At 43.9% G+C, this 18,617-nt stretch overlaps 1 protein-coding gene across 3 annotated transcripts in view; it reads left to right on the top strand.

Moving 5' to 3' along the window:
- Positions 1 to 18,617, top strand: part of BACH2 (BACH transcriptional regulator 2) — a 196,727-nt gene that overhangs the window by 69,570 nt on the left and 108,540 nt on the right. For all 3 annotated transcript variants that reach the window (XM_075046617.1, XM_075046615.1, XM_075046616.1), the window contains one exon: positions 15,407 to 15,511. The gene's annotated coding sequence lies outside the window, so the exon portion shown is untranslated. The remainder of the gene's footprint in view (positions 1 to 15,406; positions 15,512 to 18,617) is intronic.

Genomic DNA, 18,617 nt, shown 5'->3' with positions numbered 1-18,617 from the left:
AAACACAGGACCTGCTGCATTTGAAATTTTGACATCAGCAGACATCAGAATAGGGGTTGGTACCAAACCCTGTAGGTAGGCTGGGATGCAGCAGAGGCCAGTCGTGAGAGCTGGGGGCTTGCCAGGGGGCAGCTCCAGGTGCCCGAGGGCTTCCCCGGCCGGCGCTCTGCAGAGCCACAGGAGCATCTGGTGAGGCTGCTCGGCGGTTTCTGCAGGGAATTTTGCTTGCAGAATCTCAGCTGGAAACCCTGTTAAACTGGTAGCCGGCCTTCTTGAGGCCGTTTCTCTTCCCCCGTGACCCAACACAGACGTGAGCAGCGCTGTCTGCCTAGCTAGGCTAAATCAAGTCATTTGGGCCCTTCGCATAAGTGGTTGCAGATACATCCCTAGAACAAAGTCATAGTACAAATCGGTCATGGCAGCAGGGATGGAGTTCAGCAGGAGTTAGCCTTTGGGGTATTTTGTCAAATTTTTGAAGCGTGAACTGTTGGTAAACCAAAGCTAACAGGGCAGATTCATAATCTGGAGGGAGAAGCAGTATAAAGCAGCTGCAACCCCACTGCCAGTGCCCGGCGTTAGATTTCTTCTGCCCTTTCTCTGCAGACTTGCTGTTGCTGTCACCATCTTGCCCGGGGGCTTGGGGCACACTGAGGACCCCAGTCCAGCTGGGGATGGCAAAGTTGCTGAAACACTGCTGTGAGTGACCTTGGCCCAGGAGACCAGACCCAGCTTTCCTGCTGCCAGCCCCCTTAGAGCAGGGGTTTGTCTGGGTGCAGATGGCCTCAGCAGAGCTCTTAGTCCCTTCTGTAGGCAGCGAAGGGGTTCGTTCACCTCCTCGAAGATGGGTACCTGAAATGATGTGACATGTGCCCTGGAAGGGACTGTCACTTTGCATCGACGGTAAAGGAAATCAGGAGAGATGACTGTCTTGGCTGCAAATTTCTACCTTGCGTCTGAATCAGATGAGATTAATGCTGTTGTAAACTGCTGGAATGATGGGGCCGTAGAAGTAGCTAGATAAGTATTAGATAGCGAATTAGAGAATATTTTACTTTGTAAGGTGCACTCTGTATGTGAGTATAGTAACCAGCTGAAGTAGAGAGGTGGGTGTGAAAGGCATAGTAGTACTGAGATTCTTGTCTCTTTAAGTTGTGGTGCTTGCTAATGTTGTTTATTAACTGGCAGCAGATTAAGTATTCTGTGGTAGTCTTGCACATTTTAACAGAGGAAAATGTTTTACAAGTAAATGTGGATGTTTTCTAAAAATATATTAATTTCTGCAGGAACATGATAGGTAGCTTTCTGTTTCCACCTAGCCATTTCAGGACTGTATCAAGAATAACTGGATCCTCAGTTTGGCCCAAGTCCAGACTTTTTTAATTTGAAGAAAGCTTTTATAAACCTAAAGCCATGGGTTTTATCATCATCATCTTCTTCTCTTAAGTCCTATGAAAATGTTGTTTGTAAACAAAAATAATACATGTAGCGCTTCAAAGCCCCAGCTTTATTTTCATACCTTGGTTTACTTACTTGTATTCCTCTTGATCAGGACAGCAGAAAGAACTTTAAAGATATTTTCCATCATATGAAGCAGTATCTCTGTTATGGCTAAGACTGTAAGGACTTCTCAGTGTCAGTTGGCTTCTACATCCTTTAATCTCTTCCGGTTCCACATGTCTTTTTGGATTGTCTCAAACTGATTAGATGCAAAATTAAAAGTTTAGTTGACAATTACAAGAAGTACTGAAAAATGTTGTACTCTTTGACCATCTTGCTTCTAGAAGGCAGTGGGTGGGAAGAAATAAAAGCGTGCCTTATACAGTCTAGCTGTTTACTTTTACAGCTGTAGCACTGCTGAAATATGCAGCAGCCATCCTAATTCCACTGAGCGTGGTCCCTGGATGTTGCACCTGCCAGTCCCACAGTCTCAGTACTGGATGGGGATGTGCGTGTGGCTGAACAATGCAGGAAGACTACAAGAGGTTTATCCCATTAGAAATAAATTACAGTGTAGTGTAGCATGAAAATGATGTGTCAGTGAATACAGAACACAGGATTACCTTCTGTCTCTCCCCTTTATCATAGATAACAGAAGCAGTATGGGAAGGAGATTTATATTGCACTCATTTGAAGCTGACCAAGCAATTTAGATGAGATGAAATAGGGATTTTATTTCTGGAGAGAAGAATGTGTTCCTGCTAAAATGCCATTAATTGCTTTGTTATTTAAGGCACAAATTATATCCAGCAATTTGTTGGTCTCCTGTTTTTTCCAGTGGAAATAATTCACCATGGAAAGATTATTCTGTCAAAAAATGATGATGAACCTACTAACAAATTCAGTTGAAAGAAGCTGAACTTTCAATTCAGCTTCTATTCCCACTCCCCCACTCTCCCACTGTGTGTGTGTGTGTGTCTGTGTGTGTCTGTGTGTGTCTGTGTGTGTCTGTGTGTGTCTGTGTGTGTCTGTGTGTGTCTGTGTGTGTGTGTGTGTACACATGCGCTTAGGAAAGCTCCCAGGCTCCCCTGGAGGAAGAGGCACTCGCCAGGGTGGACCAGTCCCTTCCAGGTCCAGTGCTAAACTCTGCTCCTGCTTCCCTGCTTTGTTTTAAAAATACCATGTACAGCTTCCTCCACAAGCACTGTCCCTGTCTGCCAAGCTTCCCTCCTTTGGCTTTTTATTTTGTTTTTTTTTTTAAATCAGTCTCTTTGCTATCTCTTTTTGCTCCTGCAGGCGCATTTTTGTTTTTCTTTATCTGGTTCCTCCCATCACCCTGCCGCCAGCAGGCTGGTGGCCTGTCTCCATCACCCAAAGCTGTGCTCTTTCTCCCATGTCTTCATGCCTGGAATTTGCCGTGCCGCTATTAACCCAATGATTGCCCACGGGTAATTTATTTGCCATAAAAGCAAATCAAGTTGAGCCCAAAGGAGGTGCCCCTCCGTGCAAATCACAGTTGTCTTGTACAAGCACTGCTTGCAGGAACAGTCGCTTCTGCATCATGCCCAAAGCACAAGCTTTGGGGTTTCTGCTTTGCCACAGGCTTGAGATTAAGAAAGATTTGGAGGCTGTGAGATGAGCAGGGTCTTTTGTACCATTAGTACGCTCAGGTTACCTCTAGAGACCTTGCAAGCAGTTCTTGCTTTGGTCATGGCACCGAGGGTTTCCTTACATTGGGGGGAGCAAAGAAAAATGCATCTAGACATGGTCACAACATATGTGGGGACCCCGTCCTTGGTGTGCCTGGATCTTGGGTCTGTGGGCTGCAGCAGAGGTGTGCTCCCTATGGCAGAAAGCCCCTCAGGTGCAGGGCCTTCTCTGCCTGAGGTTTAACTCAGCTCTTTGCCACACCACGTTAGGGTTTTTTGGCTAAAAGCAGGGCTCAGTCATAACCTAACATGGAAGCGTCCCAATCTTCTATGTCCTATTTATAGAGGGTTTTTTTCAAGGGAGGTTTAAATTGTACTTCATGTGGTTGCTGCCCGCATCTTTCTACTACTGCAAGCTGAGCAGTGATCGTGGTAAATTAGATCTGCCCTCACACTGATGGACTCTTGAGGTTTTTTCTGGAGTGAGGTGATAATTATGTTTTACTTTAAAAAATAATAGTTGTTCCACGGAACAAGAGCTTTGAAGCCATTTCTTATATTTTTCAGTTCTTCACAAATAGAAATGATTCCAAGAATAACAGCTTCATATATATATATATATAAAAAAAAGTTCCATTATTGCTGTTTTCCTTGTGAGACAGAGCATTGCTCTCTGTCTTGGTCGGTGTTTAAAGCTGCAGCGAGACCCCTGAATTGCCAGCAACTCTATATCATTTGTGTCACCATCGATAGGGAAGAAGAATAGCTTTTAGAAAAACTATTTTTGTTACAGATGTGTAGACTTGAATTTATAGGTTCAATCATGCTTCCAAGAGAGCATCTGTGAAAGTGAGATAGTTAGCTGGATGAAAGAGCTGGCAAGAGGAGTAAAACGGGGGGGGGGGGATGGGGACCGCAGGAGGGGGTAACACCTGAAAACATCCATCGGGAGAAGCAAAGCTGGGGGAGGTATGCAGCCATTAAACCTCACCAGTCCCTGACCAGCTACTGGCTTCTTGCCTGCTTTTTTTAATTTTGAGTTGGCATTGCCTGGTGTATTTATTCCTACCCTTATTTACAACAAGCACTTTTTATAAGGCTCGGAAGTGAGCGAGCGCTTTTTCCAGCTCTCTGCTCTCCATGCCCACTGGAACATCTGTACGCACACACTTTTCCTGTCTAAAGATAGTTTGAGCTAGTGTGCCTAAAATACAGCTTCAGGCTTCGGTTTGTTGTTGTCTTAGTAAGCATAAAAGTATGTTCTAATATTATGTCACTCCAGTTATGTATTTCAGCAGCTGCAGTCTATCTGCGTCCAGTTTGTCGGGAACGGCCTTGCTGCCTGGGATTTGTTTTTCCATGGCCCAAGTCCTGGGTCGCTTAGGTTGACTGAGCCTGTGCATTGCACTCTTTCTGTGTGGGTGATCGTTCTTGCCTAGTAGGATAATTCCGACAGGGTTTTCTGCAGGAATGACATGACCTCCTTTGACTGACCTCACGCTCTGCCGGCAATGCCATTTGACCAGCATCCCTTCCCACTCCCCACCGCTTCCCCTGCAGGTTCCTATCTTTGCAGGCCTTGCCATGGTCGTGCAAAAAAATTCCCTCTCTTCTTTCTGCAGCGCTATCTCAATGTCAGATATTCCTGCTTTTGCTTCCCAAATTTCTTGGCTTAACCTCTCCCCCTTCCTCCATCTAACACAGATGCAGTACACTCATCCCTTCTGCAGATATATAGGTTCCTGAAGTGTGCATTGAAAAAAATGGAATTTACTTACTGTGGACCATTGCTTATTTCTGTTTGTATTTTATTATATTTAGTTTAATGCATTGTAGCCTGTGCTGTGTGGTCATGAGGTTTAATCTTGCCTTCCCGTCATGCACTCCCTGGGATGGGAGCTTTTTGCATCCTGGGGACCCAGGGAAAGGAAGCTCTGCTAAATGGCAAGTTGTGCTCCAGCTGCAGTTCTGGGTTGGCTGGTGTTTGGAAAGCTGAAACATGCTCAGATGTTTCAGGGGAAGCTGGTGGCAAAGGTAGAGAGGAGCACAGTCGTGACCAGGATCAGCAAATGTTAGAAGTTCCGGTATTCGTAAATGGATATCACAGTCCATGTATTTGTATGGAGATGTGCATTTTTGCTGAAAAATGAAAAAATACACTAGGCGCTTTTATACATAAAGCAAAAAAAGTGACATGATCATGCATGGTTGTAAAAGCTTTTATACTGCTGTAAGTTTGGAAATGTTAAGTGGCAAAGTGGATGAGTTATGTGGGTCATCTCAAGTGAGTGCCTATAAAAAAGGGCTTTGCAGCTCATTATCAGTTCTCTGTCTAAGGCTTGTTTTATGGAAAGGGAACTTTTGAAACTTTGAAGATTCTGATTTTTGTCAGTGATATTCTTCATCTGTCCTTGGAGTGGCACAAAGGCAGGCTCTCCTCGCCGCAGGAACCCAGCACGCTTGGTCTGAAGGAAGGTGGAGGTGTCAGAGCTTCCCTAGCAGAGCAGGCGGGTGTCCCTTCACCGCTGCTGGCCAGTTGGAGCCAGGAGAAGGCGGCAAGAAACCATACAGCTGGCATCCTGGTTACGACTCTCAGTGGCTGCCAAAATTGGTTTAAAATAGCTTTTACTCAGACAGCAATATTACAGATTTATATTTGAGCTATTTGGACTTCACAAGGGCTGGAAACCGAGATGCCAAACAGTGCAGCTTGCTGGTTTTTTGATGCAGACTTTCACGTTATGAAGTTTTTGTGGCATAAATTTAGATTTCAAGCTCTGGGCCGCAAGGCCTTCACTGTAAAGCATGCCGTTGTTCAGGACTGAATGTGTGCCCTTCTTTGGCATCTGGGTTATCATCATTTATGTTGCAGTGATGCCCAGAGGCCGAGTAGGTCGGGGCCCTGCTGCACTATGTGCTGGGTGAATGCACAGTGACAGCTTCTGCCCAGGGAGCCGGCAGCCCGATTTACTGGTTTCAGATGGCCGCTGCCACCAGCTGCTCAGGAGCGTCGGCTGCCGGGCCAGAGCTTACTAGGGACAGGCAAAGCAGGGATAACTCAGGTGAGGCAGCCAAATGTGCACTGTAAATGCAGCTTACAGTCAGGACATCGGTGCTGCCTCCTTCGCCTGACTCAGCACATATGAATGCACAGCTTATTGTGTCAGTGACTATCATTATATATTGCAAAGCCTTATAAGCCCTGGCCTACTATTTGGGCTCTGTCAACACCAATTCCAGTAGGACTGGTGTGAAAACAAACTGTTAGACACAGAAATAGCAATTAGAGGGATGTATTTTCTCCTTCCCAATGGGGAATCTCTCCGCCCTGTCCTTCCCCGTGCTCTGTGCGCAGCATCCCTGGGTGAAGGACAGGGACTGGTGTCTGTGGATTCAAGGGAGAGGTTGAGCTGTAACAGTGGAGTGCTGGGAAACTTTTCCATGTTTATAGTGTGCCTTAGTCTGAGGCATGTGCAGGCTGGAAAAGAAAATAGGAAAGTTGGAAAGAAAACAAAACAATTGCAAATTCTTGAATACGTTTCATAGCCCATTGGGTACTATTTGTACCTTGTCTAGGAGGGTGCGAGGTGGTTTCTGTGGCATATAGTCTGAACCATCAGTGTGATTCAGTTGTGCCTTTGCTACTAGGACTTGTCTGCAGTCCTTGGGAAGTAGGACGGGTAAAGCCCTATCCCCCACCTTCCCTCACCAGGCAGTGTGTGTGCTGTACGCAGCACCAGTGTGGGTACAAGCTGAAGGAAAACTTCATTATGTTTGACAGTGCCTTTTTAGATGAAGTACTGCCACGATTGGCATGACAGCAGTGAATCCCAAAATTGGTTGATTGCAGAGAGAGACTTTAAACGGTGAAGACAGACGTGAGGGATAAAAAGAATTAAATGCTTAATTAATGGGTTTATACTTCCTACTTCTTGGAGCATGACTATTTTTCCTCTCTCCTGTTTTGTTTACTTTAAGGTGCCATATGTTCCACTTGAAGCTGTATAGAAATTTGGTAAAGAAACCTGCATGTCAGAGTTAAGAGGGTTCTGAATTAGGAGATCTATTAGATGAGTATTGGACCTTTTTAACAGCAAAATGTTTTGGGCTACCAACATAAAGAGGTTATTTAGCCAATATTCTGTATCCTAACAACAGCACCTATACAACCATGCAATTACTTTTGCTCCTAAGGGACTAAAATGAGCCTGTTGCCTTAGCTTCGACTTCCCGTGGCAGTTCTCTCCCATTTTTGTGGATTCCTGATAACATTTTTCATTAGAATTCTAGTTATGAATGTCAGCTTTTCTTTGGTGTCTCCTTCTGTTAGTTCCTTGCTTCCCACATGCTGTTTTATGTGAAGGTCTTTGTGAGTTGCTTAAAGGAGTAAAATCCTTCATGGTAATGGAGATGCTAACGTGCATGACAGTTCTTATCCACCCAAAAAAGGCAGCAATTGACTTGTAGTTTTTCATATAAACTGATTTTTCACTCAGAAAAGTTTTCACTTAGAGAAGGTAGCTATTAATTACTTATCTATCCATGTTTCAATATGCCACCATCTCGTTAAATAGCTCCCTTGTCTATTTCTTTCTGAAACTCTAAAGCACTCTTTTCTGCAGAACAAGCTCAATGACATCTTGACACTTCCCTAATGTTTTCAAATCCTGGTGGGTTTGAGTGAATTATTGGATTTATTTGAACTTCAGATTCCGGGCTTGTAAATATGCACAGATGAAAGCCAAAAAGGTTGAGAAAAACACACTTGCAGTTGCAAGTGCTAGATTTGGCATAGTTATCTTTGGCAACATGAGCCTCATCTAGTCCAGGAACTCGAGGGATCATAAATCTGTTGTGATACCAATAGTTGTCTTCTATTATGGTAGTAAGTACTCCCTCCACTATTGTTAGATCGGACCCTCGGGAAATGCAAAGGAAAGTGCAAGTCTCACCCAAAATGTTTTGATACTAAGCAAGCCAAGCACTTGGAAAAGATCCTTATCTTCACTTTGCAGATGGAGGATGAGGTGAATGTACAAGACCAAGTTGCTGAAGAGGTCTGATGCAAGTGTTGCTTGGTGGGTTCTCATCTTCCAAATGTTAGTACAGAGCCTTAATGCAGAATGGCCCTGCTTTCATGGATCGGCACACTGCTTTTCTCTTTCCGAACAGCAGTGCTGCTACCCACAATGAGTCCACCCAAGCAATGAAGCTTTCAGTGATGGCCTTGCTAAGGATGATTTCAAGAACTGATTTCTGGTATTTTAATGGTCCAAGGATTTTGAAGGTCTGTGAAACCCTCAACCATGGTTTTATTTTAATGAAAGGATTTGTGTAGTGACATTAGAGCTATGTGCATGTAGCCATTAAGCAAAGAGAGCGAGTAGGTGGCACCTCTTTTGCTACTACTTCTGCCACTTCACTTTCTGAGTATAATGCTTCAGTTTAAGCGCTCCTACCATACCACCATCTCCTGGTGAGCACAGATGTTTGTTAACTGGCTCTGTGCAGGGGATGATCGGATCAATAGGTGTTTAGTTTATAAGTTTCACCTACTCATCTTGTTTTCTATTAATAACTTTGTGGTTTAATCCTATAAATATATTGTGCCATGCATCTCCCTATTTGGGGAGCTAATCCTGTTGTGGTAGGCATCTATTTCAGGAGCAGCCTAGACAAAGCACAGCACATTCAAGTGCTAGCCTCCATTATTGTGTGTAGTGTGTTATATCGCTGGTATTATTGTAAAGTAGGAGTTCAGGAAGAAGATGTTATTTACAGCGTCAACTCATTAAAAATATTCTGTACAGATTTTTCCAAAAGAATAAGCAGACCAAGCACAGTGGGCCCCATGCCAGGGTATGTAATAGCTTTGCACAGCATCAGTTGAAGCTCCAAGTTGGATAAAAGGCAGCTTTTTATGGGTTTGTTGAGTATTCCTTTAAAAAAAAAAAAGGTTTGTGTACAGAAGTAGCAAATTAATTCAGTTCTATCAGAAAGTAGGTCAGTGACTGACCTCCTGATAGCATGAGGCAGCAGTTTCTAGCAGAAGTGACAGCTCAGCAACATGAACCCTCCGTGTCTCCAGGAAACTTCTTTTGACAAATGTAAACACATTATATCCTGTATTCCTCTTACTTACTTGTTTTTTTGCTGCTGCATTAGAAACCACAAACTGTCACTCTCCATCCCCTTTCTTCACCCCTTCTGGTCCCCAAAGGGAAATGCCTTGTAACGTAGCTAATAATTTTTGCAAGGCTGTGTAATGAGTAAGGCGTTCCAGCAGGGTTGGTTTTTTTTTTTTTTGACAGCTGAAGTTGAGGACTGTAAACCAGACTTGACTAAAATCCAAACCAAAGTCTTTCCAATGGTGAGGGAAGTCATTGGGAAGGCAGAAACTGGATTAATTTAGGATCCTTGTGTCCTGGTCTTGCTTTGCTTTCTGCTGAATGAAATTTTTGCATATACCCACGTGCCGCTTCAACGTTTGTCTTGCCAACATTGGCGTCTGCGTTGCTGAACAGACAGTGCTTTGAACACATCCTCGCTGCAGCCCAGCAACTGCTGAAACTGAGATGCTTTTTTAATTTGGGGGGAAGTACCAAGGAGTTGATAAAGGGCGTGGTGGCTCCTTGGACATCCCATAAAGAAAAATTGCCCCAGAGGATATGGGGTGTATGTTCATCTTTTCATTGAGTTGTCTTCATCAGGAGGCATAAAAGATGGATCGTACACTACTAGTGAACTACTTTGACTGGTACCTTTCCTACAGGATCAAAAGGTCAAGTCACGTTTCCTGCTGCAGTGCTGTAGGTGAGACCAGTCTCTGGAAAACTCTCGAGCTGGTTCTTTCTCCTGACTTGTGACCAGGTTGCACACACAAGGTAGCACCACATGGAGTAGGTGGGAGGATTTCAGAATGTACTAACCAACCTGGTCCGATGTAAACATTTTTGCTAAAGATCTCGTAAAACTTGATATAATTTTCTTTGTTACCTAGTTACCTGAGGTGGCTCAAAAACATCCAGAGAATCCTATGGTCATTTATACAAATGCTGTACAAAGAGTGATTTTTGCCATGTGATAGATAAACCTCTAGAGCCCTTCAGCTGCACGTTCCATTTAACTGAATTTTTAACTTCATTTGTTTGGACGCACTGCGCTACAATAAAAGTTGGATGACATTGTCTCAGCCAGAAGTAGAGATTTGATTTGATGGGGATACATTTGTTAGAAACAAAATGCTGCTAGCTTTGATAAAGGTTTGATCTGAGTAGATACAGGTCAAGCAAGAACTCAGCTGGTTTTATTTAACAAAACTATGAGAAGTTGGGGAAGAAGCAACTCCTGTGTCAATGAGTGACATGCTTCTGTGCCAATGCTATAGGTAATGCTGGCATTGATCGTTAAGCACTATACAATATATGTAATGCTAAGGAAGTAATGAAAGATGTATTAGTGTATAGAGTTAGAAAAAAATGGTAAAACAAAGGAGAGGGATGCCCATGTGCATGTGTGAGAGTACGCTTGTGTGCAGGAGGCAGGCAGTTCCCAATCTGCCTCCGGAGGGGTCCTTGCACTTCCTTTTTGATGGAGCAGCAAAGGGGGAACACAGATGCTGGCTTTCAAGTGATTAAACTCGTCATAGGGCCACCAAGTTTCTTCTGCTTGAAAGGGCTGGAAGCACAAGGCATGCTCCAGAGAGGCATGGACAAAGATCTGATGCCTTTTCTCACTGTTCCATGGTTACAGAGAGATCGCTTCCCGTTGCTCCCTCTCCTGCACCGGGGAGGGAGGGTCAGGAAGGGAACGGCTGCTTTAGGGCCTGGGCTTTGCTGAGCAAAGCTTGCTGTGCAAACCTGGCGCAGATTGAGATCCTTTCAGTTCAAGGCAATTTGAGCATCTCAGTCCCTTCTTAAGGTTTAAGAACTGGAACCATTTTTGAAGCACACACACCCTCCTCCAGGTGGAAGGCTGCAAGGTTTCCCCCACCCCCAAATGCTTGCAGGAGGTCCTGCCAGACTGTCCAGATAAGCTGCTTCCCTGTTTGCTGTGGGTGGCAGACCTCAGTGTAGCAGATATGACGTGGTGACCTTTGCAGCGATGTGAAGACGGGCGTAGAGCAGAGACAGGAAAATTGCCCACGGTGTAGTTAGTCACTGGTGCCACTTGCCTTGGCAGGGGAGAGGAGAGGAGAGGAGAGGAGAGGAGGCCCTCTTAAACCCCAGCAGCTGTGAAGTGTTTGGGTTAGCATCCTGTCCTCGCTGGTTGGAAGAGTGGTGCCCAGGGAATAAAAAAGCTGCAATCCTCTTTTTTTTTTAATTTCTACCCAGGGGAGTTTGTTTCACAGTCTGCATCCTATGCAGACAGTGACTACCCAGTGCATGTTCAGTATATATATTCAATATATATATATTTACTGCTTTGGTTGCATGTGTGCGTCATCAAAAGAGCAGGACAGCTTCATCTATTCCCTTTTGCTTTTGAAATCTTGGTGAGGGCTTGCTGGGGCAATCGTCATCTTTATGGCTTTCTTCTAACGCCCTGCAAATAGCAGTGGGAGGGAGTGCAGCTGTGGGATCAGCCAAGACTCTGCCATCCTTCCTGTGATGAAACCTGAAGGGCAGAGCGGAGAGGTGCGATGCAGGGAGGCCACAGGAGATCCTTGGTCTGCATTTCCCCAGTGTTGGACCTTCCTGCACTGGCCCTGCATTGGTTAGAACAGGCACAAGCTCACACAAAGGACTTGGCAAGAAGGGCCCTTCTGCTTGCAGGTGGTTACTTCACATTCACAAGCTGGATCCATCAGGAAAAAACTTGTCACAAGTAAATAGATACTGTTTCTCAAAAAACCCCTCAATAATCACAAAAAAAACAAAAAACAAAAAACTAACAGAAAACCCGAAGTCCCACTTTCTTCCTAATAGTATTCTTCACTGGGTTAGTGGGGATGTCTTGGGCTTTTTCCATCCCAAAGTAAGCACTCAGGGAGTTTTAAGTTCCTTGGATTTCCTTCTATACAGCAAAGAAGTAAAAATGTACAGGAGAGATTATATTTGGGCAGTTGAAATAACTTATAGTAAAAATTGAGTTTTTATTAGTTTTCCTTCAAGGTGGAGGAAAGTCGGTGTTATCTTCTGGGTAGTTAAGCTGAAGTTTTTGACTTAATAGTTGAATCATCTTTATTTCAACCTCAATGATGCTCAGAAAGAATCCAGTGAAATAATGCATTTCATATGATGCACTGAAAATATTTATAAATTTTTGTTACTTTGGGGGAGGGAGGTAGGAGTTGCCACTTGAGTGCTTTTCTAAATGTACAGCAATCTAAGCTAATTAAGCATGGATGATATTATTCCAGTCAGCAGCACAAGATAATGTCCGTCCTGACTGTTATGACGTAAATGTCCTTTGCTTCCATTAGATCTATCAGAGAGTAATATATGTCATTTGTCAGAGTAACATCTCAGGTGATGAAGAAATTCTATACAGGGTGTGTGAGTGTGAGCAAGTGAAGAGTCTGGATGAAGTTTCATCCCCCCTTAATGTTTTGCAGGAGCTCTTTTTGGTTGATGTTACGTGTTTTGAGTTTTGTAGGGAAATTACATGGATCGCTCTTGCACTGATGCAGGCATGTGGCAGGTGGATCTGTTCTGCAAAGGTACAACATTGCCTCTCTTCAGGACTTAGGAACCACTCGAAGCATCTCTTCTTTGTACAAGTGTTAGGGGAAAAACAAAACAAAACAAAAAGATAATTAATTCCTTGTGTTGCCAAGTTAATTTCCTGAATGAATTTCCTCTGCATTCTCTGTGCTGTGTACTCTGAGAGGTGGTGGAGCTAAGGGAGAGGTATTCCAGAGCACTGAAAGTCCAGGTCACTGGTGCACAACATGAAGCAGTGGCTTTTACGTGCTCCTCATGAAGCCCCTTTGGCAGACGCTGAGAGTGCTCGTTGTGCAGTGCTGTGCTTTGCTGCCCTGGGCTATTGCTAGCATTTCGATTTCTGCCTGGGGTCGGGCCCAGCCTGACTCCCTTTCTCTCCTGCATTGACAGTCTTCCTGACCTGACCATCAACAGTGCTGGAGGTAAAACCAACCAACTGCTTCATTCAGTTGCTGGATCACAGTCCCTAGCTTACATGGGTGTCTCTGCAGAAGTGCAGAGGAACTTAAACCTCAGAAGATAAGATAAACAAAAATAACTTGAAGTTGTTACACCTCAACCAAATGGATGCCTTGGTTATCTCCTGATGGTTTGGTTCTCTCTATCTTTGGCCTTGTTTCTTTAACCTTCATTTAGGCTAGTGTGGGGCTAACATTTTAAGTTAGCATTGCCACCGAAACACCGCTTGTTTCAGCTGAGACCACTTTTGTGTCCGTTACTGATTCCAGGGTGTAAACTAGACAGATTATTTGTCCTGCCCTGAGGAAGAAGAGGAGGAGTTAAAATTTAAGAGCTGCCACTCATGGGCACAAGTGCTGACTAACGCTTACTATCTTGAGTATACGGAAATCAATTTGGACCTTGTCTGATGAATGCTGCCGCTTTTTTTTTTCCCATATAGAGCTATACAGAAGAATCAAGAAATAAATGCGTTCACTTAAGATAACATTGTGTGACAGCTGAGAACAATTAAAACTCTTACTTACAACTATATTTTTTTTCCTTCCTTTCTACGGTAGGAGGGTGGCGTCTGCAGCTCTGAGTAGTTGATACAGGGTATTTGTCACTGGTCCGATTTTATCTAGAACAAGTATTGTGCAAGGTTATTTATTTTACAGCCTTTTCTCCTAGTTTTGCACAACACACAGGTCTTTGTAGCTGGGAAGGGATTTTTTTTCTTTTTCCTGACTACAGTCTTTTTGGCAATAAACACACGCCTAACTGTAAGAGAAAAAACTTTCACAACCGAGCTTGTTTTGTGAAGCCCAAACATTTGTGAAGCTTACAAACCCTCAAACTTTGCATAATGTGCCCATCCCTGGTCTCAAACATGAGGTGGCAGAAGAGGGAAGTGTTACTTTTTTTAACCAACAACTTATGACTGTGTCAACACATGACAATTTGTCAAAGCTTGCTGTAGCGGTGCTGTAAATTAATTTTTAGCATCAGTTGTGAGTGGTAAACACTTTGTGCAGTGTGAACAGCTCTTAGTACAGTGTGAGTTGTCAGCAGCTTGTGAACTACCCTATAAGAAAAAAAAAAGCAAAGGAGGGAAGGATAAAAGCTCGTATACTAGTACAAAATGGATCTGAGTCTGCAAAAATTCGACATGTGGTGGTAGTTTTTTTCTCCTCCATATCAGTCAGCTCAACCTGGAAAATTTGTTTTTTCCATTAATAATAATCACCTGCAAAGTTGGGAAATCACAACTCTCCATCCTATGCACCAAGTAGTGCCTGATAGCAGACAGGTTTCTCAAGCTCATGGTTAGATGAAGTAGAGCCCTCTCTTTACTCTTGGATTTTGCTTTTGCTTGCTTGCTTTAAAAGCAGAACGTGTCCTGCAAATGCAAACACAATCCTTTGTTGAGAAGTCTCACATAAACAACATAAAATGCCTGGGGAAAAAAAAAAAAGATGGCAGCCCAAAGATAAGTGATGAGGACTGATTGCACTCTTTTCCTCACCTGTCCCCTTTCTGTTTCTCCTTGCCTATGCCAGCTGCTGTGGTGGAGCTGCAGTGATGCTTCATACAATAGCGGTTGACATGATGGAAGAAAATTATTTGGTACGAAAAGCCAGGAAATATGTATTGTAGGAAACAACTTTTCAGATACAAACCTATTTTAACCTGTCACTTCAGCAGAACAAGCAGTAATAACCTCCCAACCTAACAATGACTGTTAAGTTGAACATTAATTCACTCAGTTGTTGAATTGCTAACATGTCTACAACTTAGAAGTGAACACCCACTCAAGAGAGAGAAAAAAGAAGTTGGTGCCTGGAATTCCTGGCTTTGCTGAAGTCACCTACATTTTTTGGCGCTAATGCCGGTATTTCATCTTGTGTTTCCTGCAAATATTTTAAGTAGAACTAGATGAGAAAAACATCTGCGTGCGTTTGTTAGCTGCTTTGATACGCTCAGCATGAGGCTTTTTTTCTCAAGTGCAGTCGCTCTCGGCTTCAGTACCCTAGGTAGGCTTTGACTGTGCCTTGGAGTTTGTTCCTGTAAGCAGGCAGCACACATGAAGCTTGGCATGAGAACTTTATCGAGTCCTACTAAAGCTACTTTTAACCTGGTTATGGTTTTAAAAAGAAAGATGACTTTATTTGTGTATTTGCTCACAAAGAATTTTGGTTTTATTTCCTTTTCTAGATATAACTGTGGGTGCTGCTTGTATGAAAGAGCTGAGCCACACCATCCAGTAAACTGTCTAGAGCAGCAGTTGGCTTGCTTGGAAATCGCTTCCAGGACTGTGTTGTAAGTATTTCTGCAAAAGCAGCATCAAATGGTTTCTTCAGTTTTGGGGCATTTTTTAGATGTTTTGATTGTTCCTTATAATTTCGTAGTTTTACTCTAACATCTAGTAGGCAGTAGCAATGCATATGGGAACAAGAGCATTCCCATGTCTGAAGCATAGAGCTAAAGCCCTTTAAAGGCTCTTTGCTGACTTGCTCTAAAACTCCTGGCACAGTACCTGAACACTCCTGAGAACAGGCAGCTTACATATAAGCCTAGAAAGAAATTTGGTAAAATACGTATTGCTCTATTTTGTCATTCAGGCTGTGGCATGCATGTTTTTTGAGTCTTCACCTCTGCCTGCATTTTCACACTTCAGCATTTTACCTATGCTGGTATAGCCCTGCTAGGGCAAATGCTTTGTGGAGATTTTCATAAACTGTGATCTGCCTAACTCAATTTGAAATAGCCCATGAATAACTGCCTTAACTGATCTGAAAAGAGCACAGGTTTGTCTCTTTGGACATGCTGTGGATATGGCTAGGGAACCTCAGTAGGCTGTGAACGGCAGTGAATTTGGTCAGCTGCATCTGTCTCCGTGATGAGTGTGTGTTGATGAAAAAGACCCCATTTCAGGTTACAAGCCAATTGCATTGAGTATGGCATTAAGAACATGTTTGCACTTAAAATGAATAACATCATCCTAGAAAACTTCAAGATGTACACCAAGAAAACCTTATCATGCCATTTATACAGTTCCTTTTGAAAGCATAATCCATTTGGGGATGTTTGTGACCTGAAATTTTATAACTTTTATTTCTTTTTATATTGCCTTCATTTTTCTGCTGCTGCTGATGCAGGTTATGAGAAGTATGATGTGAGAAGTATTTATGACTTAAGTGCATTTCCCTTGAAATGGCCTCTGATAATATGGTTGCTTCAGAGAGCAAGGGTGGGAGAGTTAGTGGCTTAGGGCTCAAATCACTTAGTTAAGCACATTATACAGGCTGCTCACACTCCTCAACACCTTGCAAAATACTCCCTACAGGTTACATTTGCTGTACATAAACTAGTTTTAAAAAAAATATATATGCTAATCCCATCACCGAGTCCTTCAGTAAGGTAGTTGAGTCAGTCTTTTGGAATAGGTTTCTTGTTTGTGGATCTTTGTTCTGTGCAGTCAACTGACACACCTGGGTCACTCTCCAGCAGAGGTTGTGCTGGACAAAAACCCTTGGCTCAGCTCTGCCAGCAGTTATCTGCCAGATGCAATGACTGCCATTTCATCCTTGCTCTGTGCCTCCCAGACCCGTGGGGTGCTCAGCCCAATGCTGCGTGGGTGGACGTGAATGAGATGAAAAATGGACGTGGGTGCCGTCAGTGATGGGATACCTCAGCTATGGCAAACGGGCAGAGGATGAGTGAGGGAATTGCTGAATTGCTTGGGAAATTAGGACTTAGAAAAGTCGTTACGTTCTAAGAAATTTTTCTAATTAGAAATTAGAACAAGACAAAATGTTTGTTTTCAGCATCCTGCCTGTAAATGGTCTGTCAGCTTCTGGAATTTAGTCCTGACCCAAGTCGCTGTTGCTTTCACAGAATCGTTTAGGTTGGAAAAGACCTTTAAGACCACCAAGTCCAACCGCTAACCTAGCGCTGCCAAGTCCACCACTAAACCATGTCCCTAAGCACCACATCTACACGTCTTTTAAATACCTCCAGGGATGGTGACTCCACCACTTCCCTGGGCAGCCTGTGCCGATGCTTGATGACCCTTTTGGTGAAGAAATTTTTCCTAATATCCAATCTAAACCTCCCCTGGCACAACTTGAGGCCATTTCCTCTTGTTCTATCGCTTGTTACTTGGGAGAAGAGACCAGCACTCACCTTGCCACAACCTCCTTTCAGGTAGTTGTCGGGAGCGATCAGGTCTCCCCTCAGCCTCCTTTTCTCCAGACTAAACAGCCCCAGCTCCCTCAGCCGCTCCTCACAGGACTTGTGCTCCAGGCCCCTCACCAGCTCGGTTGCCCTTCTCTGGACACGCTCCAGCACCTCCATGTCTTTCCTGTAGTGAGGGGCCCAAAACTGAACACAGGACTCGAGGGGCGGCCTCACCGGTGCCCAGTACAGGGGACGATCCCTTCCCTAGTGCTGCTGGCCACGCTTCCAGCACGGGAGGCAGGACCGCGGCTCCTGCGGGGGTGACGAGGGCTTCTGGGCCTTTCGGGCAGGGCAGGAGGCCGCGCTGCCTGCCGGCCCTGGGCTGGCACCGCCGTAGTTGCCCGTAAGCCTTGCGGCTGTTTCGAGGGGAACTTTTTGCTCCATTGCTCTTAGTGCTGAATTTTCATCCAGTTTATGTCATGGTGTTCGAATCACTGTGGCACCAGGAGCTGGAGCTGTGCGTTTAATTGACCCTGTGGTAGCTGCTGTTCATTTGGAAGAGCGGGTTGGGACCTGGTGTCGCGGGGCACACGCTACTGAGACAATGTCAGTTTTACCAGTTCCTTGAAGGATTCGCTATTCCAGCATGGCTTTCTGCCTCCTGTCCTTCCAGTTTAAGTGTATTAAACTGTATCTGCCACTGTTTTATGGTGGCAGAAGGCCACATATTGGCTTTCCGTGAAGCTTCAAACAGTAGATTCATGCTTTTAAATAGTTAAATAAATGTTAATTACGATTCACAAATAGATTTTCCCCAACTATTAAGTAATATCAAACACTGAATTTTTCAATCAGTAATTGTTTTTCCAGCTACCGAGTGGGACCAAGTATTCAGTAGTTTTAGAGGGTTATTTTTGCAGCTGTTCAGCTGCTTTAAGCATAAAAGTCTTGTTATTTTGTAGGGCTTGACAGCCCTGGATGCAGAGTGGGCACAAGTTACTGAAAGCCTGTGGTGGAATTGGAATGATGACAATCTTCTGATGCACCTTGGTGAGCTGAGGATAGTTTGGGCTGCATCCAGATAAGCTGAAAACAGCATATTGGGCACTTTCGAAAGTTTGTGGTTTTGCAGCATTTTCTCACAAAAGTCTGAAGTCTTTTTCTTTCTCACTGTGTTAGTTATTACACAGGTGGAAATTAGGTATTTTTTCCCTCTCAAGATCTTGAGACTTTCTGTAAGGGATTC

The sequence above is a fragment of the Buteo buteo genome, chromosome 15, assembly GCF_964188355.1.
Source record: "Buteo buteo chromosome 15, bButBut1.hap1.1, whole genome shotgun sequence".
Taxonomy (NCBI): domain Eukaryota; kingdom Metazoa; phylum Chordata; class Aves; order Accipitriformes; family Accipitridae; genus Buteo; species Buteo buteo.
This window is presented reverse-complemented; position numbering and strand designations above follow the sequence as displayed.